Source organism: Boleophthalmus pectinirostris, unplaced genomic scaffold (genome assembly GCF_026225935.1).
Source record: "Boleophthalmus pectinirostris isolate CB_2022bp ecotype Guang Dong unplaced genomic scaffold, ASM2622593v1 HiC_scaffold_20, whole genome shotgun sequence".
NCBI classification, from domain to species: Eukaryota; Metazoa; Chordata; class Actinopteri; order Gobiiformes; family Gobiidae; genus Boleophthalmus; species Boleophthalmus pectinirostris.
This window is the reverse complement of record NW_026571153.1, coordinates 23334559-23345204: the sequence shown is the minus strand read 5'-3', so window position 1 is coordinate 23345204 and position 10646 is coordinate 23334559. Positions and strand designations below refer to the sequence as shown.

At 37.9% G+C, this 10646-nt stretch overlaps 1 protein-coding gene across 1 annotated transcript in view; it reads right to left on the bottom strand.

Moving 5' to 3' along the window:
- LOC129409736 (uncharacterized) overlaps nucleotides 1-10646 on the bottom strand; it is a 100471-nt gene that overhangs the window by 5978 nt on the left and 83847 nt on the right. The gene's annotated exons all lie outside the window — the stretch shown is intronic.

Here is a 10646-nt window from a genome sequence, read left to right as displayed (position 1 = left end):
CACAAGTTCAGTTTAGTAACTGGACTGAATTTGTGTTACAGTGAACTAACTTTGTATGAAATATTTCACAATGTATTTTATTATCATTATTATTTATTTATTTAAACCACAAAGAAAATAAACTGTAGCATTTTGAAACATTGCAGGTGAAAATAAATACAATGATTTTTCTGCGTACATCACTGTATAAAATATGATCTTGGTGTTATCTAGATATGTAAAAATGACCAAAAGTGCACATTTTCAGTATTAGAATCTAAATAAAGGTTTAAAAATGGACATATTAAAGATGTATTAAAGGTGCACTGTGTAACTTTTATGGAGGAGAGTCCACCATCTGCTGGTCTCCATAGATGTGTTATTCTTTTGTCCTGGATGTCCTGCTGTGGCATTAAACTTATCCATCGCACATTTACTCAATAACATGAGCTGTTATTGACCTAAAAACTTGCATTCTTACTGTGAATGGGCTCGCCTCTCCACAGACCTGACATGTAACTTGGCCCTTATGATACCACCTGCTGTCTTCATATAGATCAGGGGTGTCAAACTCATTTTGGTCTGGGGGCCGTATCCAACCTACTTTAATCCAAAAGAGGCCGGATCAGAACTCATGTCATATAAACCCCAAAAATAACAATAAGTTTAAATATTTGTGCAGAGAAACACAAATCTATTACAGAAATCTTTTTTAATTGATGAACTCTTTCTTTTACAAAATATTATAATATTATGAACAAACTGAAACTTTAAGAAAAATACAATTTCAACACAATGTTTTAACATGAACTTGTATGGAAATAGAAATGAGTAAATTTTTGTTGTAAAATCCTGCACTCGGCTCCACTTTTTTCATGTTGGACATTTTGCTGATGAGGGTGTCACGGTCAACAGTCAAAACGATCGTCCTTTAAGAGCGTTTGCAAAGAGACAATCTTCATTTGTGCTGCTCTGGTGGGAGGGGCCACGTACAGAGACACTGGAGACGCTGATATGATAAACACCACAGAAAATTAACAATATTTTAATAGAAAATATAATAAAAATATTTTAGTAGAAAATCAGATGGGGGCCAGATTAAAGGTCTTGGAGGGCTGCATCTGGCCCCCGGGCCGTATGTTTGACACCTGTGATATAGATAAACAAATGTAATGCCATACCGTGGAACATTCCAGGCGGCACCTTCATGGAGAGAAGCAGATACCTTCCACCAGAAAAGTTACACAGTGCAGTTTTAACATGAAGGTGTTGTACCTGATTTATACTGTTTTAAGCTGTTTTAAAAATGAGCATTTACTTGCATTCTGAGCATACTAATTACTCACCACAATGAATTTAAAAGCACTTTTCACAACTTTCAGAAACCAGAGCAGAGAGCTGCTGTAAAGATGGCAAAACACCTAGTCTCCAAACGCGCACTTCCTGATTATCGGTCAATAAAATGCTTTGTAATTAGATGCAGACAGAACACAACAGACTTATTTTGACCTCATACTCTGCATATTTGTCCCAGTACATATATGTCTGTACTGGGGCAAGATATTTTTTGCTCAAGCACAGAGGAAGGAATCAGACACAGAGCAAATGTAAAAGCCCCGCCCCTCTTGGCTGTGATTGGTTGGAATTGTGAGGGTATTGTCTGAGGATATTCTTCCTGTAGCCGGCTTTAGTTTGAACACAGCTGTAGTTTGAACACGGCTGTAGTTTGAACATGGCTACAGCGTGCATGTTTTGGCTCGTGTTTTCGTATTGGACTTTACCAGCTCATGGTAAAGACAGGAATTAAACCAGGACTAAAACCAGGACTAAACCAAGAACAAACCAGTAATAAATCAGAACTAAACCAGGACTAAATCAGAACCTAAAGAGGTTCTATCCAATCTTTGTTCTGGTAGTTAAATTCGCGTCCTCATACATTTGTTGTGATAATTCCTAGTGACAGTATCTGACAGCTGTGTGCTGGCTGCATCAAATTTAAAACTGTTTTTATTTCATTCACAAACAGGAAGTCAGATTGGAATGCTTACTCTCACTTGGTCCATGAAAGTTGTGAAATGTGCTTGTATACTAAGACCTGGTCTTAAGAATGAGGCATGAGTTTGGACTGAGGCCAACAGTGAAACTGGGGCAGGTTCAAATCTGCCAAAATGTCATTACAGTGAAAAAGGCACACACATAGCTGGAATTATATGACCCCGTTATGAACTTAAAGAAACCTCATGTAACTTTTGTGGTGTGTTGGCGCATCATCTGATTGTCTCCAAGTAAATGATGAAATATGAAATGTTCGAGAGTATGGCATTAAAATTATATCTTTTGTCACTGTGGTCATTTTGATTTCTCCACAGATCTAACTGTACTGGGCCTTGTGCCATACTCTACTTGCTTACATGGTGATTATGCCACACTGTGGAACATTCCAGGCAAAGCAATAATATCTCCATAGGGACAAACAGATGGCTGACAGTCTCAGAAATGTTACACAGTGCACTTTAACAATTAGATCATCTGAATGCTGAATTTAAATGACAGATTAGGACTTCAAACATGCTCAGAAGAAGCAGGATAACGAGTATTGAAAAGACCAAAACTAAACCAGGACCAGGACCAGGACCAGGACTGGGGAAAGGACCGCTGTGTTTGACAATATTCAAATGATTTTATAGTGACTCTGTGCAGAGCAAACAGAAGGAGCATCGCCTCCAACTCACAAACCAAAACCAGATCAACAGGTCATTCTGCTTTGTGCCCAACATAAAATAAACAAAGAATCAGAGGTGCACAGGAGGCTGCTGCATCAAAAGTCATGCTCAGTGGCAATCGCTGTGATGTCATAATCCCGCGTCACAGGGGGAGGGGCCTCCTCTGCAGAGACCAAAAAGAGTAACTTTACAATTATGAGATGGTGAAATACTAATGGAATACTCAAGGCTGCTATAATACTGTACTGTTTAAAGTACATACTCGTCCCCAATCAATAAATCAAACAAATAAAAGTAATAGTTTTTTTGTTGTAAATTTGTACATTTAACCTATTCTCCTTAAAGAATATTATAAAAGCAGCAGTTTGTGTCAAAAATCAGACCACTGCACACTGTATTTGTAAATAAATCAAAAATCACTTTGGTGACAAACCAAGAAGAGACACATGTAGCAAATGTGGCTCTAAGAATAAAAATACCTGCATTCATTTGAATAAATACAAAATCATTTTAATGCCACAATGATGAACATTTCCACACAAAACATCTCCATCCATGGAGACAAACAGGTAGCACCACCGAGAGTGGAGTGAATCAATAATGTGAAGGAATATTTTTCACTGTAAAATATAAAATCTATATAGATACATGTATGTACATTTTTATTACTAAACTGGCTGCAGCAGTAGTGGAGTTTTTCACAGACAAGGCCCCTCACCTGTTTGCATGTGTCTGCAGAGAGAGACCATGATAACAGTGGACAGCACATAGGGACACAGCACCAGCAGGTGGCAAATCAGAGCCACAGCCAGGGGGCGCTCTGAGGGGGGAGGACTGTGGTGTGAGGCACTCACCACATATCTGTCTCTCTCTTACAGCTGTCCTGTTCAGTAAAGCTTTTGGGGCAGAAAATCTTTGAAATAATCACTAGTCTCCAGGTCTGAAGAATCAAGCGAGCTGAGACGAAGGGAGGCCACGTGATCTAATCAATGACTCCAGGCTCAGGCAGCGTCAGGCTGAAGGAACGCTGTATCCTCTGTTTAAAGAGGAACAAAAGAAACCTTCCCAGTGTCCCTGAGGTCTGAACAGCAGTGGTCCCAAATGAAGGCCAATTAAACCAAAAGGCCATTGACTACCAATATGGAAATATTGTCAGATTAGCTATAGTAATTTGGATAAAAACACATCAAAAGATGTGCACAAATTTGGAAGGGAGAACTGGAAGTTTTGACTTCTTGTTGCGTTGTCTATCTGGAATGTTCTTTGTCCAGCAGAGAGGATAAAGAGCTGCTCTGTGTCTCCTTGTTTCTCTGTCCTCTCTGGTCAAAGGTCTGAGTTGAACTGTTTTATTGAACTGAGTCTTTGAACCGAGCGAGGTCTCCTCAGTAGCGAGGCAAGCCGTAAAGTAAGAATGCATTTTTTTAGCAATAAAAATGTGTAATTCAATAAATATTTGATAGATAAGTTTAATGCCATACTGTGGAACATTCCCAGCAACCCTAACCCAGGCAAAGTGATAACATGCAGTGGTGTAATCTCAACCATAAAAGTTGCGCAGTGCACCTTAAAATTCATGAACAAAGACAAGAAAGAGGTTTTAAATAAACTTAACACATTTATAAGCTTTCTTATTATATTTTATTTGTTTATTTCTTCGTCCAAAAGTCTGAACTCCAAACCACATTCTTTTACTGACAGAGATTACAATGTACATGTTTTAAACCCAAATAATTTTAGCCATAATACTAATAAAAAAACAAACAAAAACGTAACAAACATACACTTGAGTTTTGCCTGTTGGGTGGTGGGTGGAAAAAAGATCAAAGAGTGGAACAAATTGTGGTCACTGTGCTGCATCTGCGCAACTCTTTAAAATATGTATTTCTAACATTGTGGTTTATTTTTTCTATTTTTGTCTCCTACCAAGATAAAACGATGTGGTTTTTCATAACAATTTTCTGTCCGGTTGCATCTAACAGTTAAGAGGCTATTCACCTTATTCCAGAGGTATTTTGCATGGGCCTGCTGATCCTGACAGCAAATAAGTTCAATACATACAATAAAGCTATTTTAAAGCCCCTATTAAAGAATCAGTGCAGTGTGACTTGTTGGTATTTTAGCAAAAAAAACTTTTCCCAAATTCTTCACTGACATGATTTAACCAGAAGGGCGACCACCAGAAAGAGCGGTTTAGGAGCATTTAGAGACAAAAGTGGGCGGGGCCGAATAAGGTGAATAGGGCTGTGCAGTTAATCTTCACTAAACACCTAGGTCAAGGAAAGGGGGGTGAGGAAGTCCCACCCACAGAGGGGACGCAGCGTGGAGAGAGAAGAAGATGAGAGAGGAGAAGAGGAGCAGAGGAGGACAGAAGAAAAAGAAGAGGAGGAGAGGAGCAGGGGAGAGAGGAGCAGTGGGCAGAGAAGCAGAGTGTCAAAAAGCAAAACAGATGAGGAGAGAGAAGCAGAGGGGAGAGGAACAGAAATGAGTGGAGCAGAGGACAGAGGAGCAGATGACAGAAGATAAGAGCAGAAGAAGAGAGAGCAAAAGAGAAGAGAGTTGCAGAGAGAGGGTCAGTGGAGAGGTGAGCAGAGGAGCTGAGGAGAGAGGAGAGGAGCAGAGATGATATGAGGAGAGGAGGAGAGGAGCAGAAGAAAGGGGAGAGATGAGCTGAGAAGTGGAAAAGCAGAGGAGGAGAGGAGAGAGAGAGGAGAGGGAGGAGCAGAGAGGAGAGAGGAGACACACAAGCTGAGGCTGAATGGGACAGTACTGGTTCTGAACAAAAACTGACTCTGTAGTGAGGACTAGACTAAGAATTATCATGTTATTATTCCAGGACCAGTGTATTTGGGGGGAAAGTAGATTTAATGGTTAGTTCCACTGCAACAATTCAAAACATAATATTCCATTTTCTGATTGGTCAAATGGCCTTAAAATATAAGATGAAACTCATTAATTAAGTTGATATTGAATAACAAGTACTTTAGAAAATGTGAAAACATCTCAAATTCTACATTTACAGAGAAAGAGAAGAATCCGGTTGATTCCTCTGTGAAAACTGCAGACGTCTGCTACTCTTCCATCACCATCAAAAAGACCAGAGGTAAGACCAGGACGAAATTTGGACTAAACCAGCACTAGACCAGGACTAAAAGAGGACTATTGTGGACTGACTCTAATCTAATCTAACCTTAATCTACACAGAATTTATATTCATACATTCAAAATTTTCAATGAAAAATAAAATAAAACATAATTATTAATAGAATTACTAATATAGTGAATTGTTACATAAAATGGCTTCAAAATTTTACTGAACCAGGACTAAACCGGGACTAAACCAGGACTGAACCGGGACTGAAGGACTAGGACAGAACTGAAACAGGATTGCTCTTGTGTTTCAGGTAAAGGCCCAGGCAGACTCACAAAAAGAGGTGAGTAATTTTGTCACTTTTTGCAACATTAGAAAGATAATCAAGTATATCAAGTATATTATTTAGGTGTCAGTACTGTGGAATGAAGTTTTAGTGATACTTTATTCTGATATAATATTGAAAACTGTTTGCTGGTTTAGACTCTCCATACAGACATTTATTTCAATAGAAAACTTTTTTTTCCCCCTTTTTTTTTCCTCTTTCAGAGACTGAGGAGAGTCCAGTTTACTCCTCTGTGAAAACTGAAGACATCTGCTACTCTCCCATCACCATCAACCAGACCAGAGGTAAGACCTGGACTAGACCTGGACTAAACCTGGACTAAATCAGAACTAAACATGGACTGCAGGACTAAACCAAGACTAAACCTGAAATTTAACCAGGACTAAACCAGTACTATACTAGGACTGAACCAGGACTGAACCAGCACTAAGCCAAGACTAAACTAGGACTAAACCAGTAATAAATCCAGACTAAACACACAGTGGACCACTTCCTGTTTTACCACATGTGCATTTCTGTTTGAGAGAAGAACTCAGCCTAATATGCAAAGTTTGTGTGTTAAACATGTGTGAATGAAACAAAACACAACTCCAATATAAATCAGAAAATAGCGTAATTGGGTCCTTTAAACTGCTTCACTTCTGTCCGTGCGCCCTCTGCTGGCAGTAAAGGTAACTTCTATACACATAATTGATAACTGAATTACTGACTTACATGTTTTGCATGCTGCTGCTTAAGATGAAATGTTAATGCTGAAATGTACACGAGTGTATACATTTGTCTTGTACATGTTGTAGACTGAAGGCCTCTGCAGGTTGAAAGGAGCACCAGCTCTAAACCAATGAATTAAGTGAAGGACCCAAACTGTGCAATGAATGAGAGGATTTATCAAATGAGGCCTTTTCAGTTGAATATGTTGTATTTTGACAGTGACATTTCTTTCCCTTTACTGAACACCAAATGACAGGGGATACATACTATTTTTTACAATATTTATAGTTACATTAAAGGTGCCCTATGCAATTAGCATCTTACCAGTATCAATTGTTGTCAGTAGTTTTGTTATACTCTCATGGACCAAGTCAGACATCAATATGGACTAAGTAAGACCAGAAAACTGCTGACAGTGAAATGACCTTCTTCATCCAAGAGCAGATGCTGTGTGTACTTTTACACCAGGGGGGCAGTGGTCTGAGGAGCAGGGCTGTGATTAGCTGGAGCAGTCTGACAGAAGACACATCTTCTGCACAGTGCAAGTCCAGAATACAATGAGGACATGAGATACATGAGATCAAAAAACAACAATCCAGGTAGAATCCATGGCAAAAGAAGAAATTCAATTTGTCAACTGGACAAAACTGCTTCCTCAGGACTGAACAAGCAGCTTGGATGAGCTGTGAAACATATTTGACCAAAATAAACTTTTTGCCCAGTTGACAAATAGAATTTCTTCTTTTGCCATCAGAAACAAGTACAATGTGACAATGTGGCAACAAAATCAAACATCGTCTTGAGAAAATTAAAGCAATGCTCAAGGCCAATGTAAAAGCAGTAGCCATAAGAACATAGACAAAATACACTATATATATATATATATATATATATATATATATATATATATATATATATATATATATATATATATACACACACATACATATATATATACATATATCATAATATATATACAGTTGATGTTGGCTTGGAAGCTGGAGGACGTGTCTGGGGTGAAGGAAGTCTGGGAGTCCCTGCTTAGACTGCTGCCCCCGTGACCTGGCCCTGGATAAGCGAAAGAAAATGGATGGATGGATGTTGGCTTTGGCCATCCTGATAAAGGCCTTTTAACTATATATTTTTTCTTGTGCAATTTCTACTTCTTTGGAGTGCATGGATTCTGTTGTGTTTAAACTTCTGCCCTTTGTTTAACCACACAGGGCTCCCAGCCCATGTCCCCCTCTCTGGTTGCCCTAGTGGTAAACCTGTGTACTCCAAGGAAGTATCTCATAGCTCTGCTTTTGTCTGCATTACATTCTGGAGCATCTTCAAAGCCTTCAAAACTCCCACAGCGTAAAACAGAACAGGTCCAACCATTGAGTCAAAACTTCAGGACAGACCTTCATCTTATTTACTACAATTCCTGGTGCCCCCCTCCCACCAGACTATGACAACACTTGTCTGCCTTCTAAAACATCACTCCAAGACCAACAGCAGGATAAACCAGGACTAAACCAGGACTTGTGCTATAAGAGTGTGTTTTTCAATCAGTTTAACCAGGGAACGCTGTTGTACCTTGAGTATTGGAACTGACAGAAGTTATTCTGATTCAAAAACAATCATCATTTCCAAATATAAAGAACTAGACAAAAATTGAGTCATTTGGTAATTTTTTAGTGGGTTATTGCTATAACACAGAAGTCAAATCATTAAATCCATAGACATAATCAAAATTCATAGTCCAAAACCATTTAAGTTAAAACAAAAACTACAGAGAGTTCAGCTCAGTTCAGCATCTGAACTGTAGTACTGCTTTAGACCTGGTTCCTTTGAAAAATAATTAAAATACTAATCAAATGAACTGGGACCTGTCCTGAGAGTCTCTCATAAGATGAGTCCTGCTTTAGTCCCTTTAGTCCCACCAGGTACAGTCCATGTTTACTCCTTGATTAATATTTCCACCCTATTTATAACACATTCTTATGGTCTTATTATTATCATATGTTTTGTTCTGTGTGAACACATGTTCCTTTATTATTTTTAATTCTTCTAAGCATTTTGCAAGTGTGCAGTTGCATTCCACCTACTGTAACCACATAAATAAAAGTCATTTTGAAATCATCTTTTGGTTTGTCTAATTGAAATCAGCTGGAGTTTGTAGTTATTTTGAGCCCTCATATAAAGTCACAGGATGAATTATTACTTTGTTTAGTGAGATAGTACCTGTGGTAAATATTTATCATAGTTTTACATCAGTTTGTGAAGTAAAGTTGAAGCTGCATTCAATTTTAAAACACTGTGATTCATCTAGAATGCTGGAACACATTTTTCTGACCCTTTAAACAAAATCAAGATCAAGTCATTCAAATAATGATAATAATTTCCTATCAGAATTTTTTTAAATGGCAAAATCATTGACACAGATAAATAGGTTATCTTTACAACAAATATAATTTTGTTATGTTTGATTTAACGTTTTAATAAAAGTTAGCTTTAACAGTGAGACGTTTTTTAAAGCCCCACAGATGTTACATAACAGTGAAATACTGCACAGAGCCTCCCTCTGAGTGGAGCGCACCTGCTGCTGTTGTGCACAGAGCCCAATACAAGTGAATCTCGCCAAGAAAATAACATCAAACACATTTGTATGTTTGTTGTGATGTCTCAAACAAAGACACAGACACATCACAGTCTGTGTCCTGTGTAGGATTTAGCTGCTCAACAAACTGTAGCACTAAACTCCTCATGGATTGTTTTAAATGTTTCATCAATGTGTTTGTGGACTTGTTTTTCCTTATGATCTTGTGTTACATTCAAGGAAAAGGCTTTTGGGGAAATAAAGGTTTTATTTAATTGATTGTCCCAAACTGAACAGCTGAAGTGTTAAAAACTTTAGAGTGAGTGAGAGTCACTTCCTGTAGAGAAAAGTCTGAGCTCTGACTGTAGGTCTCCTCACATGAACAGCACCTCTGCCATGGACTGTGAGTATCTCCTCTAACTCCTATTCATAAGATAAGAGCTCTGTCTTTTTGGTGTATATGTGGAGGTATATATATATATATATATATATATATATATAGTATATATAATTTTATCATAAGACAAAAAAAAAAAAAATTTATAAAAAAAAAAATAAAAAATCCAAGGCACTCTGTTATTTAAGAAAAAATTTTTAAATCTTTTATTACTACTTGACATAAAATACACTCTGTTCCAGTGCAGTGTGGCTTTCCTCAGGGTGTAAACCAGTCACAGTGGAGAAACAGTTATAGCTGCTGTTGGGGAGCTGGAAAGTGTACACTTGTGCATTAAAAACAAATTGTAGTGATTAAATGAACAAAGAAGAATGTGCATTTAGAACAAACTATAATTAATTAATTATCTCCATAATCCCCATGTTTTACAATATGTAATTTGGATGAAGCGGAGGCAAAACTGCAGCACTTAAATGTGGATACAAAAGCCGCGCTTCTTAAACAGAGCCTATAAATTATTTTTTTTAAAAAAGGAACCTTTTAAAATATATATGATAATTTTTGATGTTTATAATTTTGGATGGTATTTTTATTTCTCAGTAACAGTGGAATTTTAATTTAAGGGGGGAAATCGAGCCCCACTCATCATTGTCCTACCTTTTGTGCATCACCCATTTCTTTTCCATCTACCTTTGACCTGACAATGTAATGGATGTTCATGTTCCTATCCACAGTCTCTCTGAGGGTGAGTCCAGACCAGTCCCAGTTCTTCAAATGGGACAAAGTGTCTCTGAGCTGTGGAGATACTGGACCCTGGGCTC